Source organism: Malurus melanocephalus, unplaced genomic scaffold (genome assembly GCF_030028575.1).
Source record: "Malurus melanocephalus ecotype Western Australia unplaced genomic scaffold, MMel_1.1 scaffold_1067, whole genome shotgun sequence".
In the NCBI taxonomy this organism is placed as follows: Eukaryota; Metazoa; Chordata; class Aves; order Passeriformes; family Maluridae; genus Malurus; species Malurus melanocephalus.
The window spans coordinates 37,949-55,476 of NW_026624299.1; positions in this window are offsets into that span (position 1 = coordinate 37,949).

A 17,528-nucleotide genomic window follows, 5' to 3' on the forward strand; every position below is an offset into this window, starting at 1 on the left:
TCATAAACCCAGGATTGCAGGTGGACCATTCACAACTTCTCAGCAAACCTCCCACCKACACCTTCAGATTGAATTAATTTCAGATTGCTGCTGAGCATGAGAATGCAGCTGGGAAAGTGAAGCAGAGAGGGCTGGAGGCTGGTGCCCAGGTTTTCTGCAGGTGAGTGTTGAGTTTAGGTATGGTATTCACCAAGCAGCTGAAATAAATTTCCATTTCCCCCAAAACCCCATTTATCTGACTGGAGAGGGGGAATGACCACACCAGGTAGCTCAGCTGCTCTAGCTTGGCTCAACACAGGCACAGAAAAGTGTAAAGAAATTCAATCCACTGGGGGGAAATGATTGCCTCAATTACTTGGGGCTACTGCTGGCTTTTCTTCTTCCCAGTGTGTTCCCAGTGTTTTCTGATTATTTCTCACCATTGCTGCTAAAGCATTTCATTCCTGCTCGCATCTTTTTGGACATGGTTTGAAAAGTAGCAGGATGGCTTTTTAAAATTGTATTTCAAGCAATTGGCTTTGTGGAAGGCTGAGAACAGCGAGGCCATCGTGCAGTGGCAGCACCAGGGAGCAGATGGTGACACTGATGCCGGTTACTGAGAGGGATGAGGCTCTTGCTGAGTGATGTCTGTGGAGATGAGTGGTTTTACACACACAAAAAAAATCTCCTTATTCAATCTGTTACCCTTCTGCATATTCATTTAATTCTATACAATACCAGCCACTTTTCCTGTAGCTTCCTGAATTTTTTTTACCATTATAAAAATTTCATTTACATCGTCTCATGCCTGCCACTCGCTGCTGCATTTATCTGGCTGGTGGAAGAGAACAAGCTGAAAGTACAGCTCGAGTTATTTCAGCAGCACTGACATAAAGGGTGCACAAGTGCCAGGGGTGGACAGGGAAATCTTATCTGCCCTGTCACTGTCAGAAAGTGCTGCCCTGCCACAAGGTGCTGCAGAAATGAGCATGTGCTGCTCCCTGAGCTGACACAAACCATCTCCAGAGCTGGTCCTGCTGAGCCAAATGTGCAGAGGTGACACTCATCCAGCTCTGCCAAATTCCCTGCAAAGACAGCCTCAGGCAGAGGGAGAGGTGGAAGAATTGCTGTGAGGTGACAAGCTGAGCTGTCAGAACCGTAATCCTGTCTCAGGACAGTGCAGAAAATAAAATCTCACCCCTAGAAACCCCCTGTGACACAGGCAGGGACAGGGAACACCACACTTCGCAATCAATGTGGTTTTTTAGCCACTTTGGTTTCAAGTCATGCATTTCCTTMAAGGAGAGAAGAGCAGGCAGGTTCAACCAAGGCAGTTCCCCTTCAGGAAAAATGAAAACACACTCTGAGCAAATTTCAGATCAATGAGTTAGTTTTTGCTGGTCTGTAAAGAAAATACGTAATTTCAAGTTGCTTGGCCTGATGGGTTAAATTTTAATGGAAGAAAAAAAAAATGTTAAAAAAGCACAAGAGCACAAAACTCATGGGTTTGATGTTGAAGCAAAATGCTGTGGTGTTTGCTGGTGAAACATCCTAACGCTCCCCTTCCCAGCCAGCAGACAGATGGTAGAGCTGGGTTATGGCATCTTATGCATCATTGATGCTCACACATTTGGAGTGTTAAACCATGAAAGAAATGAATCCAGATCCTGGTACCTCAGTGATGTGAAACCACTGCAGATAAACAAGAGCAAACATTAGAGTGAAGTAGATAAAGATTATGAAGATTTTGAGATGCTGAGCAGGGAACCCGTGGAGCCGCCAGAGATTTCAGCAGAAATCACAGATATTCCCTCAGTGCCAGTAATCAGAAGAAGCAGCAGGTTAAAGAGTGCAAAGATATTCAGAAATTATTTTGGATGTGTGAGTCAACAAGCCATAGAGTATTAACCATGYATGATCCTCGTGGGCTGGCTCTGGGCTCCATCTCTGGGGGAGGAATAAAAGTCACATTATTGCTGGTCCCAGCAGGGAAACAAAGAACAAAGAGCTGCAGCAGCAGAGCTATAGGGGTCCCAAATTTATGAGCTACTGTGCATATACCCTGTCTGGGGGGGCCTGCACAATCCTGGAGCATAAACAGCAACAGCTCTTTGCATCCTCATCCTGCTCTGGCAACAGGGGGGTCCTTCTTAACCCCAGGAGAAAGAATGACAAGTATATATATACACATTTTCCAGGTTTTTTTTAATGGACTATACATGTATATATGTATATATAAATGTGTATGTGTGTTTGTATATATATATATATATATATATATATATATATACACACACCCCATTATTTTCCCTGGAAGTTTCCAAGTCTTTAAAAGGCCACAGGAAAAAGAACCCCAAATAAAACACAACCAAAATTCTGTTAATCTTTTATAAAAAACATCTTTTACCAAAACCCCACAAGTCTTTTGCATCTTGAAGTGAAGAAAATAATTTTGCGGCAAGCAGAAGTCACTACTGACCATCACCAGTGGTTCCCAGCAGTGAATTTCCACAGCAAAAACCTTGGAGGATCTGGTGAGAAGATATCAAAATTAAGAATTTAGTTTGAAGTCGAACTGAGACAATATTCAATTTCAAACATTAGTAATGCTGGSTTTGAATGTGCTGTGTATCAGACAGCAATCCAGCCCAGGATAGTTCTGAAAGGAACTTATGGCAGAGAGTTTGAGCAGACAGGCATGGCTTGGGTTCCACCTGGTGGCCAGGACACCACCTGTGATAGCCACAGGTGCCCAAGTGTCCACCTCGATGGCCACGGGGACTTGTGCAAACATCCAAGGAGCACAGCTCAGGCCTGCCCAAGAGGGTGGCAGCAGCAATGAGGAGGGGAGGGGAAGCCCCAGGTCTGCCCTGCAGATTTTCCTGGATTGGGCAAATGCTGGCCATCCCCAGCTCCTGAGCGGCCACCAGGCTGCTGCCAGGAGCAGGGAACGAGTCCCAGTCTCTGAGTTTGCATTTTCCCCCAAAAGTAGAACCCCAATGAATGATTGCCATGGGAATATTCGCCCTCTGGCAACTCCTGGCAGGATACATCTGCAAGAACATCCTGTCAAAGAAAAACAACCACCAGATGTCATCACAGGATAAATTGTTTGAGAAATGTTATTAAAGCTGCACAGACAAAGCTGAGATTATTTCACTGMTTCTCCAGCAATCCCACACAGGGCATCATTGGGACAATATATCCTATTTGCTTTCACTCATGAGAAGAACTGGAGAACTTAGATTAAAGTTACAGGCTGGATTTCACAGTAAATTAAACTCAGAGAAGATAGCCACACACTGCACAGTTCCAGCTGTACAGTCTCTTTTTCCTTGTAATCTTTTTTAATTTATTTTTTTTCCACTTGCACCAGCTGTTCTATGAAACATCACCCCCGTGCACAGACATTTTGGTTCATATCMTGATCCTGCTGTGTTTGCAGCATCACTGCCATTCTTAGAAAAACATACACTGGTGTAAATCAGCACGTGATATTTAACATCAGTTACTTATTCTTTGACAAAGTCTTGGTCACAATAACTCCAGCTGTSAATTGTGACCTTCCAGCTGCATCCTACAGGAGCAGAGATGATGGGGACACAATTGAATCTGCACCCCGACATCCCTGCTGGGGACACCGAGATGGAGCAGCCCCTTCTGCTGATTCCAACCCCCWGGACAGCACAACTGAGCTCCAAACCACCTTCCAGGCACAAACCACCCTTCTACCCGTGTTACCCACTGTTCTCAGCTCAGAGCTCCTTCCCTGCCAAGACCTGGACTGCTGCACTCTGTTCCTGGGCTGTGGTTTCCCCAGTAACACAGAAACTTGCATTACTGGGAGAAGTGAGTGAGCATAAATAATTAAAAACACAAGTGGGGGGCATCTCCGCTCTGTAAGAGCTTTCCTTATTAGTTTTGCAGGCAATATTCCTGTTCTAAATGGGAATTTGAGTTACTGACCACCAGAGGTCCTCTCCAGCCAATGTTTCTCTTGCTCTATTATTATTTTTTTTTTTAATATTTGTTTCCCTCTCTTTTTTTTCCAGCGGAAGGAACTGGGAAGCTAGAAACATTATTTTTGGCAGAGACTAGGAATTTTAATATTTAGGATTTTATGCATGGTATTTTGGATTCTTTTGCAGGTTGAAACCTGTTAGCAAGAAGAGTGTCAGAGATAGCAATTATCAATATTCATATCCAGTTATGTAAGTGAAGGGAAAATGCTACTGAAGATGTGCCTGGCCTTCTTGTCCGATGATTTTCTCTGTGGGGGAAGTAGAGAGGAGATGATGTTTATGAAGGTATTGCAGCCACATGAAGGAAGGTAATTCCTTCTAAAAAACAATTGATATTGCTCTTTGAGCTATTCTTACAATGGAAGTTTGGGGCTTAGGCCAGGCACTACATGAACAGGAGTTCTGTTGGCTGCCACTCAAACAGTTGTCACTTAGGAATAATCTTTCCAATCTCCTTTTGACTTGCAAAACATAAGCACAGCACCAGTTTACCCTCACGCTGACATGGTCTTTCCCAATAAATAAAAACGCCTTCATTTTGCAGGTTACAGGACACAATTCTTCTCTCCTGCAAGCCACAGGACAAGCCCTTTATTTCCTGTGAATCACATTTTCACTTGGTGTGTGCAGAATTCCACAGAGCACTGCGGATACCAGAGAGCATCTGTCTCTCCAACTCCAAAGCCAGACCTAATGGTGACATGTCTTCATGTGTTGATGTGTTGGTTCCTTTCATCAGGAGGCAATATGTTCTAACAAACCCTTCCTGCTGACAGCTCCTTGTAGCTCAGCACATCCACTGAGGATCTGGGATGAGGCAGTGGCACCTTCTCTGAAATTTCACAGATGGTGACACACCACGGCATTCAGGGAGTAAAAATATGCCCTCTCCATTTTTGCTGCCTGGGATCTTGGCCTGATCTTATGACATTCACATTTGCGTGCCTGAGGTGGAAGCAGTTTCGAAATAAACAGTGTGATAAATGAATAACACACCCAGGATGTAATTACARAGAAAATTAGGGTTGCAAACCTGAACCCTGCAAAGCAAGGAAAGGTGTCCCTAAATCAGCTCTTTTGGATYACAGTGATGGGCATCATCATTAATTGCATGACCCCATGATGATTCTTGCACCATCTCATCAGCTCACGGGATGGATGCTGTTCCCTTAGTAAGCAGCTGTTCCATGTTGTGTTTTTGCTTCATTTTTTAGTTTATTGCCCTCTATAATATTTATTGCAATGAATTACTGATGTGTTCTGAGATGAGGATTATTCATTTTTTCTCCTGAGATCACAGAGGGCACTAAGTCCTAGAATCAAACAATCCTTTCCTACCTTCCCTCTAGGAGCAAATAATCCAACAACTTTACTTCCCTGCACTCTCTCCTGTCTCCCAAAAATGTTTCATTATTTCATTATCTGCACATATCTCTAACTTACCTCCCCTCCTGGTTCAGGCTTGGGATGAAATACTCATGCTTTGAGCTGCCCAAAACCAGGCAGTTCTTCAGCAGCATTTGATGTTTGGAGCCTTTTCTGCTAACAAAAGTTTTGTCTTCCTTCTTGCAGGACATTGTTCAGGATTTTCAGTGAGCTCAGGGGTGCACAGACTTATCAGGAAATCACAGTGAGGGATGATTTAGAGAACTCAGAGGAGGATCAGCTCTAATGGGGTCATGCTGAGATGCAGCAGACATGGGGAGCCCAAACCATCCTGGCATCAAACAGAATTCCTCAAAGGACACCATCACAAAGCCTTGGAGACTGGCCCTGTTGCTGTCATTTTCCATTTCTGATTCCTGCAGTCATTATATTTATACAAATGGACTGGCTGAACTGGAAACAAAATCAGTAACAAACCTCTCCAACCCCCTCCCAAAATCACCACAACAATTGAAAAAAACCCAAAAAAACAAAAACACCCAACAAAAAAAAAAAAACCCTATCCTTCTGTGAATAAGGAAACTTGAGGAACAGAGAGAATAAGCAGCCAGACAATCCTTTAGCTCCAGTCTGTAGGGACACATTCACACAAAGTTGCTGTCTCAAACTAATTGCCTGTGCTGACTCATTCACAGAATCATGCTGGCCACAGATTGTAATTATCATGTCATAATTATCACTTCAATAGCACAAAGTGTGCACTCTTATCTGATATGATAAAATAGTTCAATTAATTTTAAACAGAGGGAAACACTAGTACATCCTCACAGTCTGGCCACGGAGACAAAGCAAGCTGTCAGAAGCAGATTATTGATTTCATGTTCTCTCCYGGCTTTATTAATTTTTGTTCAGGCATTACAGTCACCACTTTTCATGCACTTAGATGATTTTAATTTGGCATAATACAGGAGCAAAGGAGTGAGATTAGATATAAATTCAGGAGAGAGACAACGATAATGGAGAGAGGTAAACTGTGTGTAGTATTTACAGTGGAAGTATTGGTGATTTCAGCAAGCAGGAATTCTATGCCACTGGACGAGAGGGTAACAAGGTGAAAAAGTGGAGAGGAATTACCCGGTCCCTCAGACTTTTCCTTATTCTTGATGACAATATTCCCTGCTGCATCCAAAAAAGGATGGAGAWTTTCCTTGGTCCTCCTTTTGTTGTTAATGTGTTTATAAAAACAAATTTTATTATCTTTATTTGTATCTGAAGCAAGGGAATTCCACAATGGATCAGAACAAAAGCACCCTTTAATGATGTTAGTTCCAATTTTCCCAGCTTGATWGCTTTCAAAAGCAGATTCCTTTGGGCTTTTTCCTCTCTTGTGCTCCAGGAGCAAATGCTGTGTATCATGTCAGAGAGATTCTCTGCAATGTTATCTGATCATTCAGAAGCTTCTGTGCATTCACACAAAAAGCCCTGGAATAGCAGAGGAAACCTAATGGGTGATGCTGTGGCAAAATATTTTATTTTTTTTTAAATATCAGAAAACTTTCCAATGAGTACATTGTGTTACCATGGTTGCAAGACATTTCACTGTTCCAGAACTATCGCCTGTCAGCACTGCTCAAAATATAATAGAGCAGTCTAAAATAAAACAGTTCTGCGAGAAATTGGGGTTAAAATGTTAAGCTTGGGGTTCAATTTAGGGGCAGTGATTTTCCTGTTTTTTAATGAGGTAGAAGAAGCCTTGTAAGGGGGAAATCTGTATTTAAGCTCCTCAAAATCTGGATCCCAGGATCCATCTGCAGTGCAGATCTTGCCAGCTCCAGGAGGGAGAAGAAGCCTGGAGCTTCTGGGCAGCCTCTGCTCCTCCTGCCTGTGCTGTGCTGACCCCGGAGCTGCAGCCACCTCGCCAGGCTCCAGGACTTGTGGCAGCACAGAAACTCAGAACTGCTGGGAGGGTGGCAGAGCACAAATCCCTCCCAAGCCTCAGATCCTCCAGCTGGGCTTTGATAACAGCAGCACCACCCTGATGGGGTGTCCTGTGTTCCTGCAAACCCAAACTGTGCTGCCCTCCCCTGCTGGGATGGAGGATTGGGCTGCAAGGGTGGATGAAAAGCTTCTTTGTGGAGCAGCTATGATATTTCGGATCTCTAGCCCACATGGGTAAGTATACATTTCCTTTTGAAATCCAAATGAAAACTTTTAAAAGTAAAGAAKATTTATCTGAGACACACCAGCCTCATCCCTTTCTGTTGATGGAGACTCCTGCCCTGCAATTTTACAAGTGCTGGCAGTAATTCCTTGTGGCTCTTCTCTTCAGGAGGAGCTGGCAAACAGCAAGGCCATGAGCTGCCCTAAGCCAGAGCACAAACCTATGATTTGGGTGCTTGTCAGGTATGTAGCCAATGACYGTGGAATTAATCATGGCTAATACTWGGCTTATTAAGAATTCTTRGTTTCCAGAAAGGTAAAAATACCCCATTGTTTTTTAATTTGTACTGGGTCTTCTACAAATTTACACTGTAAGGCAATATCTAGCAAGGTTCAGGAAAACAAATGATTTCAGAAGCAGGCTGGCTGTGCATCCAGTAGCTGGCTTCATGTGCAAGCCCTCTCCTTGTAATACAAGCTCTGGGAAATTGAGCTCTGCCCTCTCCCAGCTGACATTTTCTGTACAGCATAATCTGTATTAGAGACAAGGAACAGGGGTTATGTGTCACAACACAGCATCCCAGGACTGACKGTGGCCCTTGAAGGTAAAAAGGATCAGTAGGGCTCTCCATCATCCAGAATGATGTCAAACAGCCCCAAAGGAATCCTGTGAAGCCTTTGCACAGAGTCCAGAGAGGCGGGTGTTGATTGTCACCTTCTGTGACCAGCAGGAGAGTCACAGAGGTGGGGATGGATATCCAGGAGAGAGGGCTCTGGAGCTGTCAGTCGGTCACACCATGGAGCAAATCACCTGAACAAACTTCTGGGGACTCAGAGAGGACCTGGCTGGACCCCAGAGCTTCCTGGTGYTCTCCACCATGGGATACCCTGCTTCCAGGTACCTTTCACAGGGTGTCACACCTCTGGGACACTGAGTGTCCTCCTTTGGCAGTGGCTGGTGAATACTGCTGCAGGAGACCAAGACACAGGAAATTCAGCACTAAAACCACTTCATCCAACTGTTCTTACTGTGCCAACTGCTCACTCCAGGGATAGGAGACAGAGCATCCTCCGTTTTTTCTCTGTTGTTACAGCAGACACAAGGGAGCACTGATTGCAGCCCAGCATGTTCAGGCATTCAGCTTACCTGCAGCAACTTTTTGTTCAGTGAATGCAACTCAGCAATATTCACTGAGTGTTCACTTCAGGAGAGAAAACAATACTGATTTCTGCTACTCTGCTACTACACTCTTGTCCACACAATACAGATTTCATTGTTTTTTTTTTTTTTTTTCTCCACATAGATCTCACGCACCAGGGGGTACCTGATTGCCTCGTGCCCTGAGAAAAGGGTGATTTTTGGGTTACTGAGATTGTTGCCTTCTCAAAGATGACATCAAAACAGAACAGAAAAATCTAAATCATGCTGAAGTTTGATCAAATCCTCTTAGGCAGAACCTAGCAGCAGAAAGCAGCAAGCAGAGATAATAAACATTTTGTTTCTGCCTGGATGTGAGCACCCACCCGATCGATTGCTCCTTGGTACATGGCTGTTTAAGAGCGAACATCATTTAATTAATACAGTGACTGCAGCTACAAGGGTATTTATATATTCATGGAAAAATGACTTTTTTTTTCCTGAAAGTAGGGATGTAAAATGCATGAACGTATTTATGAACACCTCACTTACATAAAAAGGGCTTAGAGTACTAGTTGATGTTAATAGCAAGCTTTCACTGACAACATTGATGMATAAATTTTTAACACATATGCACAAGCCAGGTAATGCATTTGCATACTAAGCAGGGGGTTTGAGTTCCAGCTTTCTGGGGCAGAAACTGCTTTTAATTGTGTGTGATGCACAGCACAGGCAGGCTGACAGCACTAATCGAAAGTTAACAAGCAGGAGGGATTTGTTCTTTGAGAGCTGAAATTTCCAAGTAATCCTTTACATCTAATCCAGCTTGAGCTAAGGAGTGGGAGAAGGATTGCAACCGGACTTTTGTGACCTCATCAAATGATTTKTAAGTTGGGTTCCTGCTCTTCTAGAGAGATGGACATAGTTTTAGCTCGGTTGGGAGAATAAACAAGGGGGGAAATAAAGTACAAAAGCAAACCAGGAAAAAAAATTTAATTGCATTTCTCGAACTTGACATTTTCAGTTGGGTGACTGCCAGATACATGCCAATGCTTCTCTGCATATTGTTTGGGATTTGCTGGTTTCAGCACTAAAACGAAGAGCAATGGAAGCTTTCAGTGTGCTTGAAGATTAATTTCACATAATCACAACAAAACTGAAGTCAACAAGATGAATTTAATTACTATCCTGACAGCTGGGATGCAATTAGTGCCCTTAAACTTTCAAGCACTCTCTCACTTGTATTTTTCCCCTTGCCTTATTCCCACTAATTAGGAAGAAGCTTCAGGGTAAAGCTTGGTTACATTACCACCTTGACCATGGTGTTACGTTGCCACCTCATCATCAGAACCACAGAAACTTCCCAGTTAGACACCAAGTCCTTCCCCAGAGCAGGAGTCAGGGTCACCTCAGGGTGGTGAGAGCTGCAGATTTTCCATCTGTGTCTCACAGGATCAAGTCCCACTCCATAAATCCTCTGCGCTGTATAAATAAAGGAATATCMCACACTGACTCGGGCAGGAATTTTTTATCACCTTATAGCCTTTCAGATTTCTAGGTAATAAAGTGTAAAACAACCTTTGCAACAGGATTTTAGTGTGCTGGGGCAGTCTAGGTTGGAATTTAAAGATCACCTCCTGTGAAGGTTAATAAACCTCTTCTTGCACCTGAACAGAGTGGGGTTGTATATCTCCAGGGAAAGTGGGCCTTAAAAAATTCCCTGTTGCAATGGCATCACTAAGAGAGCTGCACCACATGCAGCATCAGGACCATTACATTTTTGCCCTGAAACTGGAAAGAAATGCACTGGTGCAGCAGAGTACAATTTGGAATTTCATCCCTGGATAAAATTCCACTGTTTAGGTTTATTGTGAATAGGGGAAAAGATAACCTTCCCACTGGAACAGGGATTTTTGTGGATGTTTTGGCATTTCCACTATTTCAAATTTAATTTATTTTGCATTGCTGGCAAATCACAGCTATTTCTGTGTGTGCTCAGCCTTACTGCTGTCAGCAGAAGAGAATCYGGAAAAGAAACTCTGCCCAATAGTTTTTCTTTATGCCTACATTGCAGCGAGTACCGGGCAATTAATGATCTGTTGGCAAATTAACGCTGCACATGGCAATTGACTGTGGTAATGAAGTTATAGAGCCTTCTTTATGGTTTATTAGCACAATAATAAACCACACTCAGCGTGTAATAATGGCACACAGTTAAATTAAAGACTTGCTGATGCCTTATAAAGCATTTTGAGGAACACTCTTGCAGCAATTGGTAACAGTCTTCCCYGTGAGCCCGGGCAGGCTTTGCTCTGCACTCTGCACACAAAGTTCTGTCAATATATTTTTTTTATTGCTTTTGCATTACTAACAAAGCAGGTTGGGTAGCGAAAYATTTACTTCAAGTTGAACTAATTTTTAAGCACTTTGGGTGACAAATAAGTCTTGGCTTCTTCAGGCTGCACCTATTTCCCCTCCCATGGAGAAATTTAACACCAGAGTTGTTCATCACTTTGCTCTCAGACAGAGCCACCAGCTGAATTTTGCAGTGTTTCCCAGCACTTGGCAACTTGAATTGACTACGGCTTTTTAAAAATGGGCAGAGCTAAATCTATCCTTCTACCTCAGACAGGTGAAATGTGCTGCTGCAACACAAGCTTTGGGACGAGCTCCCCTCAAACTTTCTGCTCTGTGTGACCAAGATCTCCAATTTTTAGAAGTCTCATTTCAAGCTCTCTGCCCGTGCACTGTTTGATCCCAAAGTGGGGAGGCGTTCACACGGAGCCAGAGCTCTGTGCCTGCACTCCTGCCGAGCTCAAAGCACCCAGAGAAGCCTGGCACACCACAGGGTCCCTTCAGATCTGCCTTACAGCCCCCATGGAAATGCAGGAGCATTATCTCTCTCCTTCTTGCAGGCATGGCAAGTACTCTGCTTTATTCAGCTCTGCAATGGAGGATTCACGCTGCGAGCGATCAGGCTCTCAGAGAGACCCGTAATGGCAACTGTATGCTGAATTTAACAACAGACAAAAATATCTGGAACTCTCCAGACTTCTCTCTGCRGGGAGCCAAAGCAATGCTTAGGGAAGCTATTATCAGCTTCATTCCAGAAAGCTGAGTTTCTTTCCTGCAGCTCCACTAGAGGACATCCCAAGCCTGGCCAGCTGCTGGCCCTACTCGCAGAAACCACCAAGATGCTCGTCTCCCTCAGCCCAAAATTAAAGTTGATGGGGTTTTAGGTCAGTGGAGGTTTTCTTTTTTCCATCTGACAGAATGCATAGAGGGATATAGGAGGAACAGCARTCTTTTTCCTACCCTTAATCTGTCRTGTCTGCTTAAACTGAAAACTCATTAGGCAGTGGCTARGTCAGTTGTGAGGTTTGACTCTGTTACCCATCTGTCTGATTTGAGATGTTCTYTCAGTCGAGGTGCTGAAGCAGAGTGTGCCATGCACTGCCTTCAGCAGCCAACAGTCATCACACAGAACCCTTAAATCAGCACTGGAGTTGTTTGCCTGCAGCTCAAGGAGAAGCCTGGGATGAACACTGCTCATTGTGCTGATGCAGACGGGATTACCAGGGCCTCAAGGAAATTTGCATCTTCCTAGATGAGGGACAAAACAAATGAGCCTGTCAGAAACCCTTGAAATGTTTATGTTTTTSTTTTATAAAAACTAGAGTACAGACAAGAAGAAGGTGGCCACTGCCTTCTCCCGGCCATCATCTAAAGGGAGGCCTGCCCATAAGGATGTGAGATTATGCTGGGAAATGCGTATAAAACTTCTCTTTGGCCACTGAAAGGGGGTTCAGTAGGAGCTCTGAGAAGCTCTCAGAACTTCTCTGCCTCGACTGCAGCGCGACACTCATCTTCCCAAACCAAGGTTGAGGCGTTACTCTACTGCAGACAAAACTGTGCTCAGCGCATCTTTTTGTGCCTACACAGGACTGCCAGGATCTAAAKCTTCCTTTGTGATTGGCATCTATAAATCCCCCAGCAGCTCCTGCTCACCAGCACGCTGCAGTTCCCCACCAGGGCACGGGGGTTTGCAGCAGGTCAGTTTTGTTGCCAACTCTCCCTTTGTCTGAGCCATCACAAGCTGAGTCAGCATTATGTAAGTCCTCTGCAAGAGAAGGCTTTTCCCCTTGTGAGCACTTTTATAATATCACCCTCTTTAAGACTGCTCCCATTAAGGAGCTTAAAAATCTTCTTGAAGTCTCCAGGCAGACRGTGTCTTAAGACAGGCAGTGATTTCCAGCCACCTCTGGCACYGTCACTGCCTTGTGTTGCCAAACTCCCCCTCTCCCCCCTGCTCTTACCAGGAGTCTCTGAAGCAAATGGAAGAAAACCTGACAGATTCTGCTGAAGCTGAATATCCTCATAGAGAAATGGAGAAGTCAGAAGGGAAATGGAGAGCGTGCAGCTGTGTGCTGCTGTCATGAGGCAGTCGGGTTTAATTTTCGTTCAGCAGCTCCTAGCTGGTCACTTCCATGYCTGGCTTCGAAACGCTAATCCCGAGCTTTTGATTAATTAATGAGCTTTGCCCAGTGGGAATCTGCTTACTGGGGGATATCTGGGCCTGAGGTGAGCAGCTTCTCTGGAAGTCTAATATCCCAAGACGAAGATGCTCAGTAATCTCAAATGTCTGCAAGTGCGCTAATTAATATGGAATAAATACACCTCGTAATGCCAGTGCTTAAAGACTCGCTCACAAATGCTGACTGGACTCAAGGAGCTGTAACAATTCAAAATCAGCAATTACAAACGATGACTTTCTTTTTCCTTGRTGCTTTGGAAAGTATCTATCAAATGACAATATAAATAAAGACTTGAGTGAGCAGCTGGAGCAGCTCAAACTGTGCCTCCTCTCCACCAGCCACCCTAGAGATGGAGGGATTTCTGTTGTATCCAGTATCAAGAGTGCTTTCTGGGGCCTGTCATGCCCTGGTCCCACTGACACTGGTGGGACAATATTTCATAGGACAGTTAGTCACCACTAGGTAGCAACGTTTTTCCTTCTTCTGCAGTATGGAAGGAATTTCTGCTGTGTTATGTTAAGGTTCAGATCACATTCTCAGTACCCTAAGAGGTCATCCAAGCTCTTTTACTCTATTGCTGTAGAAACTGCTGCCATACTCTCTGACCTTTGCAAGGACAGGAGGCTCCTGAGATGGTGCTTTCTGAGCATTTCAGAAGAACCCAATCACACTAAAATAACCTAGAAAGCACCTCTTCTCACAGATTCTTTGAGTGGAACCCTTGAAGAGTTCAGTGACATCAAACTGGGGAACTTTGCAACCTCTTCTCAGAAGAGGGAATGGATCTGTGTCTGAGGGCAGGCAGATGAATTAAAGAGTCTCTTGACATCCTTTTAAATATGAATCTATGGGGCTATGACCAGAGCAAGTCTGAGTAATGTGGGACGGTGTGAATTCAGAGGGTGTTTGGGGTCAAGAATGCAGGTTGCATTTATTGAAGCACACTGCTTTGGAGATTATCTCTCAGGTTTAAGACTGTGACATGCAGCATTCAAAGCACACACCTTATTGTAGAAAACCAGACAGCTGGAACTTTGTTTCTCTTTGAAGGCAGAAGGCAACCTGCCTCACTTTCTTAACACAAGTGGTACAGTGGACTGGAGACAGCTCAAATCTGATTTCAGAACCACCCTCACATTTTCGATTTAGTTATCTGATAAGCCTGGAAGGTTTTCTGATTATTGATTGCCATGCTTAAAAGACAGTGACAGAGGTTCTAAGACCTATCCCTACTAGTGAGATTGGAAAAGAACATTTGTGTCTTAAAAGGATACCATTGTCTGCAGCAAAAAATAGTTTGTGATCTTCTGTGTACACCTTGGCTAAAGAACCTGAACTCTCTGGTGGGCCAGCAATCAGCCAAACCATGGGGCTATCTAGTCTTTGGGTAATGATGCAAAAGGATTTTTGCTCCCAGGAAGATTTTTTTCTCAGCTCTTTATACCAGTCAGGAGTTACTGGCTGAGTCAACTCTTTGCAGCCTGACAGCAAATCCTCACAGACCAGGCCTTTCAGAAGGTTTCATCTCAGAAGCATGACATRGGCTTATTTTGCAGTGAGAGAGGTTCAGGTATGTACCAGTGAGGAAAWGCCAGTCTGCTCCTAACCAGCTTTTAAGGAGAAAGAAAAATGAACAGGTTGGAAGCCACTCCTCATCCCCAGCCAACTGAGACTCCAACAGTGGCAGCCAGGCTTAGCTCCGGCTGCAAATCGATTCTCGATTACCATATCCAGTGAGAGCTTTGCTATTCAGGTTACTGATGGTGATAAAGTAGGTCGTTAACAATGAGCCAGCACAAAGCAAGTCATTTTAATAGTTGAAATGTTATCCTCTCTAAAGGAGCCATAATAATAATGCAATATTATTGAGCCTTTCTAGTCTGCAGGCATCTGTCATCTGTCTGCCTAAAACTGATAGGGGAGAGTGCATTTGAATTTATTCTGCAGGAAAGGGATGATAAAGCTTTATGACTGCTCTTTTTTTTCTTACTTTGCTCCTTGTACCTGCCAATAGCTGTGTTTTGTCACTTCTCTTCTTTTGCTGTTATTTTTTAAAAATCTTGAACACACGGACTGCTGCACAGGACAATACAGACCTGTTACTATGGATATGCTGACAACAGTGACAMAAATGGAGGGTGACCAAGATTACAYRCAGATATTCTCATRTTGGGAGTAATRAAAKAAGTTTTCCTGCTTAGTGCTTKCTGTTCATCTGCCTGTGAGCAGAYCACAGCACAAAGTCCTGTTCCTGATGTGTGTGTGGGTGGGAGGTGCTCCTTGCACAAGCACTCACAGGTGAGTGGTTTGTGATGGGAGTGACAGAAGCACCTCTTTTGCTGTCCAAGGGGGCAGAAGCCATGCAACTTCCACAGATTTCAGTAGGATCCCTGAATGTTCAGCATGCCAGAAGCAGCACAGAGACCTGGGGGGTGACAGACAGCACAAAGAGAATTTGTGTGTGTGGGTACCTAACAACCCCTGAACTGGAGGTGCAGGTTTTCATAATGCTGGAACTTGAAATGGCACTGCAAGGTTTGATAACCCCTGCTCTGCAATGCACCAGCAATGACATCAACACACCACACAGATAGCAGAGGGTCTGGATGACTCGGGACACTGAGCACATCTAATCTCTAGGTCATTGGGGATTTAGGTTGCAATGACACCTGAATCTAAAGCAACAGTCGGAATGTAGCTCTGACTGTTCCATGAGTGTTGATTTAGAAGGGACAACACTTCTGTCAATCTTTACAAATACCTAACATATATTTATTCATGATTTTGAATGAGTTGTCACCTCTTACTTTGTAGATATAGACCTGCAACATTAGAAACATAAATGAACTAATTATGAGAGGATATGATTAAAGTCCTGATGCTTCAGCCAGAAAAACATTACCTGGATCTTTACAAAAGAAAGGGCTAGTTAATGTTAATGTATGCAAATACTTATCCAGCCATCTAATTTGATCTGCTTTGGAACTTAACACAACCTCCATCATCAGACCCTCTGAGTGACTTTTGTTTAATCAGCTTCCACTGCTTAATGAGTGGGGTGATTAACACACAAGCAGAGGATTTGATGTGCAGTATGTCTGGCGTTAGTGGAGGACAAAGCTTAATAGGATTTCTCCTCTCTACTTTTYTCTCTTTCCCAAATGTGAGGTTTGTCATATGCTGAGCACAGTCCCCAGCCCACCATCAATTAGCTTGCTATCAGTAAGGCATTATGGGGTTGCTGCACCTATCAACCTACAGGAACAGACCAGCCCAGGAATATGGTCACAAGTGATTATAAAATACATGTGTACCCCCCCTGCCATGATAACTCCTGAAGAACCTTCATGAGCTCTTATTAACATGTCTCTCCCAGTCAGGTGCTTTTGACTACCAAGATCTGAACCAATTCACCCTATCTCTTCTGCAGGTATCTACTTTTATCACAGAAATTACAGCACTAAAGTGCTGGATGGTAAAACATCAGCATGTTTGCAGGAGTTCCTGTGTGTAGCCCTCTGCACACAAGTGCTCAGAAATCACTGGGCCACATCATAATCATAATTATGATTCCATGCAGTGATCAACACACTTCCAAGCCATCAGTGTGTGYTGAGGATAGGGATAGCTGGGTGGGTAGAGGATTCTGAGTTAAAATGAGCTGTTGTACCAGATGTTGAAGACATCTGTAAGTCACGTCTGCTGTTCTTAGGAAGACTAAATATTATGCTGCAGATGACTGAATCCCACCAACCACAAGCAGTGTCTGGGCAAACAAGCTCCTACTTTAGGAACCAATCATCAAATCATCTTCAAAATGACTCRTTGCAGCCTTCTGAAATAGTCCTGGTTTTGGGAGGTCCAATCCAGGGAGGAATAAAATCCTGCAAACTGCCCCTCCTATCAACTGGAGTTGTAAGTGATCATCTCATGCTCAGCCCATCTCAGCCTTGTGTCTGATCTTGCTATAAATACAATGATTAATAGCTCTGTTTGCCAAAGAAAGGCCTATACAGCCTCTTACTCATGTCCTCGAAATGTAAATTGGAGTTCATGTGTCAGCTAACAAGTGAGGTGGTTCTTTGCAAGAACTGGTGCTTGCTGAGCCAAACCTAACTTTTAAGAACTCTGTGGCTTCTAATAAGAAAAAAATTCAAAAATGCCCAGTCATCTTGTAAGAATTGAGTTTTGTTGTTGAGTTGCTCCTGTGTCCTGCTATAGAGCAGGACAATTGTCCCGTTAATTCAATGCCTGCCAAGAGCAGGCACCTGGCAGAGATGAGATCTGGTGGCACAAAGAACTGAGACT